Source organism: Zalophus californianus, chromosome 14, assembly GCF_009762305.2.
Source record: "Zalophus californianus isolate mZalCal1 chromosome 14, mZalCal1.pri.v2, whole genome shotgun sequence".
Classification (NCBI taxonomy): Eukaryota; Metazoa; Chordata; class Mammalia; order Carnivora; family Otariidae; genus Zalophus; species Zalophus californianus.
The window spans coordinates 37,599,794-37,613,854 of NC_045608.1; the positions used below are offsets into that span (position 1 = coordinate 37,599,794).

The following is a 14,061-nucleotide window of genomic DNA, read 5'->3' on the forward strand; positions in this document are numbered from 1 at the left end:
TTGGACTTCTGGCCTCCAGAACTGTGAGACAACATAATTCTGCTGTCTCAAGCCCCTCAGTTTATGGTAATCTGCTACGGGAGTCCTGGCAAATGAATCTACTCGCTTTCATCACTTTTTGCCGCATCTTCTATTTGCTTCCAACCACAGTTCTGATTCAGCTGTCCTTACCATTTTTCCTTTTGTCTCTTTCTAAAACCAAATGATAAAAATACGTCATGTACTAATAGACCTGGATGAGTCAAATGAAGACCCAATATAGTGTAGAACTGTTCATGATTTGGTGAAAATATGTAGATTGATGTCTATTTCAAATTACACATTTTCCAACAAATCCTCCCCCTCTCAACACCCTATGCTCTCTGTGTGTATATATAATCTTTTACGGGCATATACAAAAATTAAGACATTTATGAAAAAAATGAAACACTCCATTTTAAAATCACATTAAAAGAAGCTCTGCTTTTAAAATGTAAATATCATCATTTGAAAAATAAAGTTTAGCTTCATCAGATTTTTGGCAATATAGAGACTTCTAACATGAATTTTAATCATAAAACGTGGCACCTGTGTTGGTTTTCAATAAAGAGGCAAATAAGTGATAACTTAAGGTTTTCAAGTTGGATTTTGTTTCCCTTGTGTTAGGAAATTTTAAAAATCAATATCACTAAGAAAAGAAAGACTATTTCCAGTGAGTAGAGTGCTTTTGGAATGGGGGCAGCCAGGCAGCCAGGTTCAGACAATGGGCATGAGGTGGGGCGGGGCAGGTTGCTAACTGACCACAGTGAGTGGGTCTTATTCTTGACTATACACGGCATTCACTCGGGCAGCTTTCACAAGATGCATGGGCCTTACCTGGAAAGATTCTGACTCTGTTGGTCTGGGCTGCGGTCTGTCATGGGTATTTTTAAAAGCTCTCAGGCAATTCTCTTGTATGGCCAAGGCTAAGAAAACTCTGATGCAGACTGGCAGTTTGGTAAGTCCAAAAGTCTCACTCTGAAGAAGGTGTGCTCTCTCCACCCCCCCACCCCCCGCCGCCACACACGTAAGGAGAACAGCCGTTATCAACCACCCACTGTGAGCCACAAGACATCTTGGTGGTCCCACGGCTCTCTAGCTCCTCCCAGCAATCACAATGTGGGTCTTTCATGTTTATATCTCGAAAAGTGAGGATCAAGAATTTTAAGGAGCATGTTCAAAGATACACTTGTAAAAGCAACAGAGATGGATGTGCATGAAGTTCCACCTTTCTACAAGGTAATGCCATTTCCACTCTGTTTCTTTGTGTATTTCCTACTATTGCCGGTGCTGAGGAGAAGATACAATTTAGGAGTGATCCTTATGAAATGTGTGGAACTGCGGGCTACATCTGCTGTTCATAGCAAAGAAAAGAAAATAATTTTATTGCAAAAGTACTGTTCATCCTCAAAAGCCAAACTAACTGACCTGTATAGACGTATGTGAGGCAGTCCCAGTCATACAATCAAGTACTAATCTAGTTGCTTCTGTGAAGGTATTTTGCAAATGTGATTAAAATCCCCATTTAAGGGGCACCTGGGTAGCTGTAGTTGGTTAAGCGTCCCACTCTTGGTTTCTGCTCGGGTGGGGTCTCAGGGTCCTGGGATCAAGCCCTGCCTTAGGCTCTGTGCTCAGTGTGGATTCTGCTTGAGTTTCTCTCTCCCTCTGTCCCTCCCTCCTTGTGCTCTCGCTCTCTCTCTCTCTCTCAAATAAATAAATAAATCTTTAAAAAAATCCCCGATTAGTTGACTTTAAGTTAAAGGGATTTATCCTTCATGGGCCTGCCCTAATCAAGTAAGCCCTTTAAAAGAGAGCTGAGGGACCCCAAACAACTTCCCTAAGCTTAGGGACCCCAAACAACTTCTTCCCTGAGGGGTTCCAATCTGACCATGATACTCTTTTCCTGATCGCCTGCCCTATAGTCTTCAGACTTGCTTAACTAGCCCCCACAACTGCATTATATTTAAAATCGCCTACTGGCTCTGCTCTTCTCTTTGAACCTTTACAAGTTCAGTTAAAAAAAAAAAAAAGCTACGTATCTATGCGTACATATATCCTTGCTTCTAAAGAACTGCTTACAGAGGTTCATTTAGCAAACCACAAATTGCTCTAAGACCACTTGTCAGCCAGAAAAGACCCTCTTTCTTTTGTTTTGTTTTAGACCAGTGGTCTTCAAAGTGTGCCCCCACCCCACCAGTAGCATACGTATCAGCAGAGAATGTGTTACCAACTCAGATTTCTCCAGCCCCATCCTAGGCCTATCAAATGAGAAACTCTGGGTCTGGGGTCCGTATTCTGTGTTCTGATAAGCTCTCTGTGATTCTGATGCAGGTTGACGCTTGAGAACCAGTTTAGACAAGGATGTAAGGATAGATATTCATAAAAGTTTCTTAAGTCATATGACATGAGATAAAACAAAGCTAAAGAATTCCTAAATTTATAAAATGCATGTCTCATTGGTTCACTTTAGAGCCAGCTGCATCTCTGCCTTGGAAAGGAGCTCTTCCAAATGGAGTGATCAAGCTTTGCCTACAGGATAGTGACAAGCACAGACTGTATCTCCCTTTCTGTTAATGCTGGCATCAACATGGCGGTGGCTTTATGACTCCATGTGACATTGCTCACTAGCTAACTCTTTGCTGCCTGGAAAGTTGTTACTTGGGTCATTAAAGTCAGACAATGGTTGTCTTCAACCAGAATCCCTCCTATTCCCTGCTTCCCCACCTTGCATTCCAATCTGCAAGTTTCTTAAGGCATATGGCATGAGATAGAACAAAGCTAAAGAATTCCTAAGTTTATAAAATGCATGTCTCATCCTTCACTCTAGCTACTTTTTTTTTAATGTTTAGACATAATTAGATTAGCTCAGCCGATGACAGGTTGGTGTTCATAGAGCTTATTTAGTGCATTTGATGCCCACTTTTGGTTCTTTTGTTTTACTTGACCCCATATCCATAGGCTGGACCCCCTTCTCCAGCCAGCCATGTCAGAAATTCTTGTTTTTTGTCCCAAGTGAAACTGGGAAAATCAGGCCATCACAAATGCATCATCCCTCCTTGGAAAATCAACTCAAGGTGCTCAACCAGTGGCGGACCAGTGACATCAACCCAAACTCTTTTTAAACACGGGAAGGAAATCCACTCTGCATGTCCTATCAGTCCTTAGTTAGCACCTTTGCATTCTCACAGGAAATAAAACCTGTTTTGGTGCCTATTTGTGTACTTAGTTTTCTGTTCTGAAGCAGTATCATCTTGATGTCTCAACGTAAGGAGGGATGAGAGCAAAGATGAAAGTGTTGATGCAGATTTGAAGAACCCCCCAGTTACTTGAGTTTAACACCTTTGCATTTCCACATTCAACTCCATTTGAATAAGAATGCCTTATTTCTTCTCTAAGATAAGAATTCATGTACAATACTCTTATCACAAGCTGACCTTACTGGATGGTTTGAGGCCAAGTGGGAAGGTAACATAGTAACATTATCATTTTAAAAACACCTTATTCTTTTTCAGTGTTCATGGATATTTTTATAATATATATTCATATCACACCCCTATTTGAGATTGGTAAAATCATTTTTTTCTAGATAGATTTGGGGGGGGAGGAAGAAAACCTAAGCTGAAAAAGTAGGTCAAACAGATCTTGGTAAATGAGGTAGGCTTCATTCATTCACCCAACCATTTGATTCTTCATCCATTAATTTCTTCATTCATTCATTAACTGAATATTTGTTGAGGATACAGTTACAAAATAATTTGGTTGGGGAGTATGTGTGTGTGTATACATGAGTACAACATACTCTAAAAATGCTTCTAACTGTTAATGTTTCTGTTATATTCTCATGTGTGCATTATTCGTTATTGTTGTACCATTAGGAATAATTAATTTAACATTCCCACACATACAAGATTAAGATGATCTCATATCCTTAGAAAAGAAGCTTCACCCAGCCACTCAATTTAAAATGTCAATTCAGTGTGTTAAAATGCCAAAGATTCATATTAGGAGGGTGAAAGCAAATATCAAGCCTGCACAAAACAAACACGATTACAAGACAGATGAATATTTCATCAATTCTTGTTTTCTTGTTCCTTTAGATTGGCCGGTGCCAGTGCCCATGTATGTGGCTGATGTTGGACCAATGGACTTAATGGAGGTGATGTTAGCACTTTAATTAAATGAAAAGTCCTACTTGAGTAATAATTAGGGTACTGAGTTTCTTGATAGCCTATCAAGATATTCTCGAGTTTCTGAAGTATCTGTAAACTGTCCTAGCCTGACTTTTCTGAGCAAAGCCTTCCCCTTGGTATGTATTGTCACAGAAAGACAATTCTCAGCAAGAAAAAGAAACTTAAAATAGGTAGCAAAGTGGAATACAGTACTTTGTTCAAACCTCGAGCTGTGAAATCAATTTCAAATGGCATGACTGGCACCGAATGGAATAAAACAGAACAGATTGGAAAGGAAAGGAAAACATCAGAATGAATCTTATGGCATGCCATAAGGTGAGTATTGTTGGGGGAAAACCTTTTCCTTATATATAATCTCTTGCATCATCAGCTACTTTACCAAATCTTCCCATTATTCCATAAACATGGAATTATTTTCCATGTTTTTAAAACAAAATTGCTCCTGAACCCACTAATCACCCTGGCTACTGCCCTAATTCTTTCCTTTCCTTTAAAGCAAATTTCCTAAATGTAGTGTCCAACCATACTCATTTTCTCCTTCAGTCTGTCTTGACTGCCCTTCCCTCAGTTTTTTGAGCCCATCACTCCAGCAAAACAACTACAGTCAAAGTCACCAGTAATGACCCTATTTCCAAATTCAGTGGCAAATTCTAAGCCCTCATGTGCTTGACCAACAAGTAGCACTGGATGTGTTAGTTCACTCTTAGAAACACCTCCTCTTGGGGCTCCTGGGTGGCTCAGTTGGTTGAACATCTTACTCTTACTCTTGATTTTGGCTCAGGGTCTTGAGATCAAGCTCCAAGCTCAGTGAGGAGTCTGCTTGAGATTCTCTCCTTCTGCCCCTCCCTGCCCCACACTTGCTCGCTCTCTTTCTCTTTCAAATAAATAAATCTTCAAATAAATCTTAAAAGAAAGAAAGAAAAACCTCTTACCCCTCCATTGCTATCATTCTGGTCCAAGTCTTCTCTCTCCCCTATCTCTTTGTACTAGGCTCCTAGTTGGTCTCCAGGCTTCTGTCCTTACCCATTACCCCTATTCTCCCCCCACTACAAGCTGTTCTCAATGAAACAGCCAAATCGTCTCATTCTTTTGCTTAAAATCCTCCATCAACTTCTCATGTTATTAAAAGTTAAAGTCAACACCTTTATAAGAGCCTATGAGGCCCTATACAATCAGCCCCCTATCACAACCTCACTGCTCACTACCCTCACTCTGCTCTACCATTTCTGACCACACAGGCCTTCTCCCTGTTCCCCAAAACTGACCAGGCATGCACATTATGGGAATCCCAAAAGACGAAGAAAGGGATAAAGGAAAGGAGAGCTTACTTAAAGATATAATTGTCAAAATCACTCAAATCTGAGAGAAAAAAAAATGGACATATAAATTCGAGAAGCTAAAAAAATCTAAAATTTAGAAAAATCCAACTAAAATCAAAGAACCACACAGGGACACATTACAATCAAATTGTCTAAAGTCAAAGACAAAGAGAGAATCTTGAAAGCAACAAGAGAAAAGAAACTTATTATATACAAGAGGAGCCCCGTAAGACTGTCAGAGGATTTCTCAGTAGAAATCTTGCAGGTCAAAAGGGAGTGGGGTGATATATTCGAAGTGTTGAAAGAAAAAAAAAAAACAGTTAACCAATAATACTGTATCCAACAAAACTGTCCTTTGAAAATGAAAAAGAAATGAAGACTTCCCTAGAGAAACAGAACCTGAGGGAATTCATTACTGATAGACCTACTCTATAAATATTGCTAAAGGGAGTCCTTGACATTGAAATAAAAGGTGCATAGAATGTAAAAGACAATAAAACCTAATCTGTGTTAATGGGTATACAATATATAAAGGTGTAATTTGTAATATAAATAATAGAAAATGCGGGGAGATGGAGGTACAAAATGGTGGAGTTTTTGCATGTGATTAAAATTAAGTTGTTATCAGTTTAAGATAGAATGCTGTAACTTTAGGATATTTTATGTAATTGTAATGGTAATCACAGAGAAAACATCTGTAGAAAATATGCAAGAGAAATGAAAAAAGAATCGAAGTATGTCACTACCAAAAAAATGTTTGAAACACAACAGAAGGCATTACAAGAGGAAAGAGGGGATGAAAAAGCTACAAATCACACAGAAAACAACAAAATGGAAATAGTAAGTTCTTCTCTATCAGTAATTACCTTAAATTTAAATCAATTAAACCCCTTAATCAAAAGACATAGACTGGATGACTGGATAAAAGAAAACAGGATCCAACCATCTATAGTCAAGAACACATTCAGTTTAGATTTAAAGACACAAGCAGATTGAAAGTGAAAGGATGGAAAAAGATACTCCATACAAATGGTAACCAAAAGAGAGAAGTGGCTCTACAAATGTCAGACAAAATAGACTTTAAGTCAGAAACTGCTGTATAGTGATAAAAGAGTCAATTCACCAAGAAGACATAATAATTTAAATATTTATGCACCAAATCTCAGAGCCCCTAACTATATGAAGCAAACTTTGATGGTATTGAAGGGAGAAAGACAGAAACACAGTAAGAGTAAAAGATTACAACCCCCCCTTCAATAATGGATAGAACAACTAGATAGAAGATAAATAATATAGCACTTGAACAACTCTAGATCAATCTGACAAACCAGACATATACAAAACATCAACCAACAGCATTAGAATATACAGTCCCCTCAAGTGCACAGGGAACATTCCTCAGGATAGACCACACGTGAGGCCACAAAACAAGTTTAGCAAATTCAAGAAGACTGACCTCATATAAACTGTCTTTTCTGATCACAGTGGAATGAAACTAGAAATCTGTAGTATAAGGAACACTGGAAAATCCACAAATATGTGGAAAGTAAGCAACACACTCTTCAACAACCAGCAGATCAAAGAAGAAGTGACAAGGGAAATTAGAAAATACTGTGAGGTAAATGAAAACAAAAATGCAAAATACCAAAACTTACAGAATGCAGTCGAAGCAGAGATAAGAGGGAAGTTTGTAGTTGTAAATGTATATATCAAAAAAGGAAAAAAGATCCCAAATCAGAAACCTGACTTTACTCCTCAAGGAACTAGCAAAAGAACAAACTAAACTCAAAGCTGGTAGAAGAAAGGAAATAGGGGCGCTTGGGTGGCTCAGTTGGTTAAGCATCTGCCTTTGGCTCAGGTCATGATCCCAGGGTCCTGGGATCGAGCCCTGCATTGGGCTCCCTGCTCCACAGGGAGTCTGCTTCTCCCTTTCCCTTTGCCTCTTCTTCCCCTCTTGTGCTCTCTCAAATAAGTAAATAAAATCTTTTTAAAAAAGAAAGAAAATAATAAACATTAGAGCAGAGATAAATGGAATGGAGAATAGAGAAACACACACAAAAAATCAACAATACTAAGGATGGTTTTGTGAAAAGAACAACAAAATCGACAAACCTTTAGCTAGATTAACTATAAGAGAGAAGACCCAAATAACTAAAATAAGCAATGAAAGGACATTACAACCAATGCCACAGAAATAAAAAGAATTATAAGAGAACAATTGTACACCAACAAATTTGATAATTTAGAAGAAATGAATAAATTCCTAGAAATAAACGCTCAACCAGCAGTGACTCATGAAGAAATAGAAAGTCTGAACAGACCAATAAGTAGTAAGGAGATTAATCAGTAATCAAAAACTTTCCAACAAAAAAATATCCCAGGATTAGATGGCTTCACTGGAGAATTCTGCCAAACATTTAAAGAATTAACACCAAACCTCCTGAAACTTCTCAAAAATTGAAGATAAGAGAATATTTCCAAGTTCGTTGTTTGAGGCAAGCATTATCTTGATACCAAAACTAAAGAAGCTACAAGAAAAGAAAACCATGGAGCAATATCCCTGATATTGATGCAAACATCCTCAACAAAATACTAGTAAGCCCAATTCAACAGCACATTAAAAGGATCATACACCACAACTAAGTGGGATTTATTCCTGGAGGGGAAGGATGGTTCAACATATGAAAATCAAACAGTGTAATTTACCACATTAACAGAATGAACAAAAAACCCGACATGATCAAGGCGCCTGGGTGGCTCAGTCATTAAGCATCTGCCTTCAGCTCAGGTCATGATCCCAGGGTCCTGGGATCGAGCCCCGCGTCAGGCTCCCTGCTGGGCGGGAAGCCTGCTTCTCCCTCTCCCACTCCCCCTGCTTGTGTTCCCTCTCTCACTGTCTCTCTCTGTCAAATAAATAAATAAAATCTTTAAAAAAAAAGGCATTGCATTCAAAATAGGAAAAATGGAGTTATATTAACCTTTAAAAAAAAAAAAACCCAACATGATCATCTCAACTGATGCAGAAAAAGAATTTGACAAGATCCAACATCCTTTCATGTGTCTCAAAAACACTGACAAACTAGAATTAGAAGAGAATTACCTCAGGGCACCTGGTGCCTCAGTTGGTTAAACATCTGCCTTTGGCTCAGGTCGTGATCCTGGGGTCCTGAGATCAAGCCATGGGTCAGGCTCCCTGCTCAGTGGGGAGTCTGCTTTTCCCTGTCCCTCTCTCTCTCTGACCACCCCCATACCCCCAGCTCAAGCTCTCACTTGCTTGTTCTCTCTCTCTCTCTCTCCCCCTCTTCAAATGAATAAATAAAAAAATCTTTTTTTAAAGGTTTTTTTTAAAAGATTTTATTTATTTGAGAGAGAGGGAGAGTGAGAGGGAGAAGCAGACTCCCTGCTGAGCAGAGTGCCCAACGTGGGACTTGATCCCAGGACTCTGGGATCATGACCTGAGCTAAAGGCAGACACCCAACCGACTGAGCCACCCAGGCACCCTAAAAAAATCTTAAAAAAAAAAAAGAAGAGAATTACTTCAACATAATAAAGACCACAGCTGACATCCTACTCAATGGTGAAAGACAAACTGTTTCTCTAATATCAGGAACAAGGCATGGATGTCAGGCTCACCACTTTTATACAACATTGTATTGGAAGTCCTAGTCAGAGCAATTAAGCAAGAGAAATAAATAAAAAAACATCCAAATTGGAAAAGAAGTAAAATCATCTGTTTTCTGATGACATGAAATTACATATAGAAAACCTAAAGATTCCACAAAAAAATGTTAGAACAAATGAATTCAGCAAAGTTGTGAGATACAAAATTAACACACAAAAATCAGTTGTGTTTCTACACACTAACAATGAACAATTGAAAAAGTAAATTAAGGAAACAGTTCCATGTATAATAACATTAGAGAGAATAAGATATTTAGGAATCCAGTTAACCAAGGTGTTGAAAGACTTGTACACTGAAAACTACAAAACATCTCTAAAAGAAGTGAAAGAAGACACACATAAATGAAAAGACATTTCATACTCATGGATTGGAAGATTTAAAATTGTTGATGTCTGTAATACCCAAAACGATAATAGATTCAGTACAACCCCATTCAAAGTTCCAACAGCATTTTTTGAAGAAATAGACAATTTGAGACTAACAGCCACATGAAATCTCAAGGGACACTGAATAGTCAAAAGAATTTTGCAAATGAAGAAAAAGTTGAAGAACTCACATTTCTTTATTTCAAAACTTACTACAAATCTGCGTTAATCCACACAATGTTTTACTGACATAAAGACAGACATAGAGACCAGAGGAAAACCCATCAACAGGCCCTCCCATACTTTGATAAGCACTAAGACTACTCAATGAGGAAAGAACCGTCTCTTCAACAGTTGGTATTGGGAAACTAGACATCCACATGCAAAAGTATGAATTTGGACCCTTATCTTACACCATATATAGAAATTAACTCAAAATAAATCAAAGACCTAAATGTAAGTCCCTAAACTGTAAGTTCTTAAAATAAAACATAAGGGGAAAGCTTCATGACATTGAATTTGGCAATGATTTCTTTGGTATGACACTAAAAACTCAGGCAACAAAACCAAAACTAGATAAATGGAACTACATATAACTTTTATTCATCAAAGGACATAATCAGCGGAGTGAAAAGGCAACCTACAGAACGGGAGAAAATATTTGCAAACCATATACCTGATAAGGGGTTAATATCCAGAATACATGGGGCACCTGGGTGGCTCAATCGTTAAGCTTCTGCCTTCGGCTCAGGTCATGATCCCGGGGTCGTGGGTTCGAGCCCCACATCGGGCTCCCTGCTCCGCGGGAAGCCTGCTTCTCCCTCTACCAGTCCCTCTGCTTGTGTTCCCTCTCTCGCTATGTCTCTCTCTGTCAAATAAATAAATAAAATCTTAAAAAAAATATATGCAGAATAAAGAACTCCTACAACTCAATAACAAAAAATTAAATAACCCAGTTAAAAAAATGGGCAAATGAGTTGATATTTCTCCAAAGCTGATATACAAATGGCTAATAAGCACATGAAAAGATGCTCAACATCACTAATCATCAGAGAACTGCAAATCCAAGCCACAGTGAGATAGCACCTCATAGGATGGCTACTGTCAAAACACACACACACACACACACACGCAATAATAAGTGTTGGTGAGGGGGTGGAGGAATTGGAACCCTTGTGCATACACTGTTGGTAAGATTATAAAATGGTACAACTGCTATAGAAAACAGTTTGGATGAAAATTAGAAGTGCCGTATGATCCAGCAATCCTGCATCTGGGCATATATTCAATTCTTGAAAACAAAGTCTCAAAGAGATATTGGTATGCCCGTGTTCTTAGCAGCACTATTCACGATAGCTAAGGAGTAGAAGCAATCTAAAAGTCCATTCACGGGTGAATGGCTAAACAAAATCTGGCATAAACATACAATGGAATATTACTTAGCTTGGAAAAGAAAGGAAATTCTGTCACATGCTACAACATGGATGAACCTTGAGAACATTATGCTAAGTGAAATAAACCAGACTCAAAAAGACAAATACTTCAGGATTCTACTTACATGAGGTTCCTAGAGCACTGAAATCCTAGAGACAGAAGGTAGTATATGGTGGGTGCCAGTGGGTAGCAGGTAAGGGGGAGTTCTTGTTTAATGGGTACAGAGTTTTCATTTTGCAAGATGAAAAAGTTCTGGAAATCTGTCTCATGGCAATGTGAATATGCTTACCACTGCTGAACTGTGTACTTAAAAATGGTTAAGATGTAAATTTTGCTATATTTTTTTACTACCGTCAAAAAAAAAAATCTAAAAGCAACTCTTTATCTTCAAGGAGCCAACACTGGTTTATAGTTTTTCTTTTGAAAGCAAATAGAAGAGGCAGATGTTCTCCAAAACAAGTACGTGTTTAACTCTAGTTTATCAGCTTTTCAACTGCTGTTACTAATTTCTACAGCTTTTGCGGTCACTGAGGTATCTGTCATCAACTTCCACAATCCAGCTCAGAGCCTTCAGCCACTTCATGATTTTGTGTCAGTTTTGGGGGAAATATGAAAAAGCATAATGTGAATCCTGAACATCTTCTGTGCATAAAGAAAACAAAAACAGATGTTACCTCGGAGGGGCCACAAGTTGCACTGGGGTCCATCTTGCTTCAGGTGACTTGCGTATGCAGAATCATGGGGGACCCAGAGCTGCCAGAAGTCTGGAGGAGAGTTGTATAATGAGCGCCGCAGGAACAAGCCCTCAGCTCGGCACAGGTGGGTGGCTTCCTGCAAGCCTGTTGTCATTTTTCTCTGCAGTCACCATCGTTGTATAAATCCGTCTGCTGCAAAGGTTGCTTTAGGGGCGCCAAGGCAAACACCATGCTCTTGGCCAAATATGTAAAATGAATCCCTTTATTTCTGATAAGCAGCCCGTAGACTTCTTCCTGGAGCGGGTAGGCTGCTGTACCTGGGGGAGACTGCTGTTTAATTCACTTTTTCTCCTCTGGGGAAGGGCAGCTTTGCCAAGAATGCTAAACTCGGAGGAGATTAAATTAGTTTGTATTAAAGGCAGTCAGTTTCTGGGTAATGTGTTCAGGCACCGGTGTGTGCCACTTGGATTACTTCCCCAATTATGCAGGGTAGTTTTACCGGTCCTCAAGGGATTGGGTTTCAATACCCTGGCTCTTCTAATGACACCATCCTGGGGTTGAAGTGTCCCTCCAAAGGAAATGCTGCTTTAGCAGATTTTTGGATGAGCTCATGCTGGTAAGAAAGTTCCAAGTGTTGAATAAATGCTTCCTTATTATGAAGGCATAGATAACACCCCCTATTTAGAATCTAATCACCACAGACTTGTGTGGCTTTGTGCTACTTGCAGATGATGCATACAAAACATTTTCATCGAATAACTCTTTATCCCCTAAATTAATCATTTACCCTTCTTCGCATCCGTCTCCATTAGAAACCCAAATATATGGTTGATCCCATCACTGCCACTACCCATCAGCTGTAACTTCTCAGTGTCACCCAATTATATGTTAGTTAGGAGGGTCTGTCTGGTCCTGTGCTCCCATCTCCCATTCCCAGGCGCTACAGTCCCTTCCGTATCCCATTCTCCACTCTACAACTCAGAGAGGACCAGAACTGACCTGACTTCTCCCCTCCAGCATCAGCTGTATTAAAGAAACAAAGCCCGCCCCCCATGCCGCACTCCGCTGTGACTGCAAACAAACTGCTCCTGGTGAGGAACAACGGTGGGGGCCAGTGCTAATCAGAAGCAGAATAAAGACTGGATTTTAAATTTCAGGCAGAGAAAATGGGAGAGTTTCAGGAGTGAGAGGCTGAGAGGCACATCCAGGGGTAAGATTAGAGGTGGGGTGGTGGGAACAGGAAGTTACCAGATGCAGGAGAAATTTGAAAGCTAGGACCATAGTGTGCACAGGTGGGTCCTCAGGCTAGTTTGATGAGACTGAGGGTCCTTCCCACATCCACCTTGCCCTTTTACCACCCATCCTTCCAGGTTTCCCCCAACTTCACTCTCAGCAGAGAAAAAGGATGTTCAAGGGGACAGAGAAGCCAGTCAAAACAATACCCAACCCGCACTGGGCTTTGGTGGACATACACTGTCAGAAGCTCTAGTTCAAAGGGTGCACACCCGAGTGGTCCCAAGGCCAGGCGAGAGCCTCTGTAAGTGAAGTGCTGTGGGCTTTACCCACTGTGGGGTGGAGAACTGTGGCAAACTGTAGTGGCCCTGCCCTGCCCAATGTCATCAATTAAAAATAAAATTCTACTAAACAAAGCATATGTCCAATTGCCTATCTTCAGACACTGTTGAGTCCAGTGCCTCTATTACTCCCTCTAAACAGCCAGCCAGCACTGGGGGGCCCTGAGAATGGTGTCCCTTGCCTTTAACAGAAATCCCAGTACACCCTCACCACTTAAATGCTGTCATCAATGTGCAGGCCCCTGGAACACTGCTCAGCACATAGTAGGTTCCCAGGAAAGGTCTGTAAGAGGTCTGAATGTCACCACCAAAGACAGGTCTGCATGCTGCAGGTCTAGCCCCATAAACACATGTGCATAATATGCCCTGAACTTTGATATGAGAAACACTGAACTCTCTTGGTCCAAGTGTACCGTTGTTAGATCCCATTGTTTCACCAGGTTTCCCAAGATCCTGGAGAAGGAAGGCCCTGCCACCTGCCTGTGTATCATTGTTAATAGTCAATAGTCCACAACCATTAGAGGTTGAGCAGGTACCACTCATCCAGAGGGCCTGGAGAGCTTTGAAATATTCATCACGGTGGCCGTTGGGCAAGTCTGAAAAATCACATTATCCCTGAGTTGTGCATTGGAAAAAAAAGGAAGAACAGAGGGAACAAAGTCAAGTATTCTCAACTTATATAGAAGCCAATGCTTCATTCATTCATTTATTCAGCAACTTGGTTTGAATTCCTGAGTGCCAGGCATGGTCAAGGTGCTGGTTCTGTGTTAAAAATAAAGTATTT

General features: G+C 40.0%; 2 long non-coding RNA genes across 2 annotated transcripts; both read left to right on the top strand.

Annotated features, from left to right (window-relative positions):
- The first annotated feature begins 819 nt into the window (after positions 1-819).
- Positions 820-11,581, top strand: LOC113912251. Its single transcript, XR_003516759.1, has 3 exons — positions 820-976; positions 4,116-4,174; positions 11,524-11,581. It is a non-coding gene; the product is annotated as an uncharacterized LOC113912251 (long non-coding RNA).
- Positions 11,582-11,715: 134 nt separating this feature from the next.
- Positions 11,716-13,141, top strand: LOC113912407. Its single transcript, XR_003516814.1, has 3 exons — positions 11,716-11,827; positions 12,641-12,794; positions 13,074-13,141. It is a non-coding gene; the product is annotated as an uncharacterized LOC113912407 (long non-coding RNA).
- Positions 13,142-14,061: the final 920 nt, after the last annotated feature.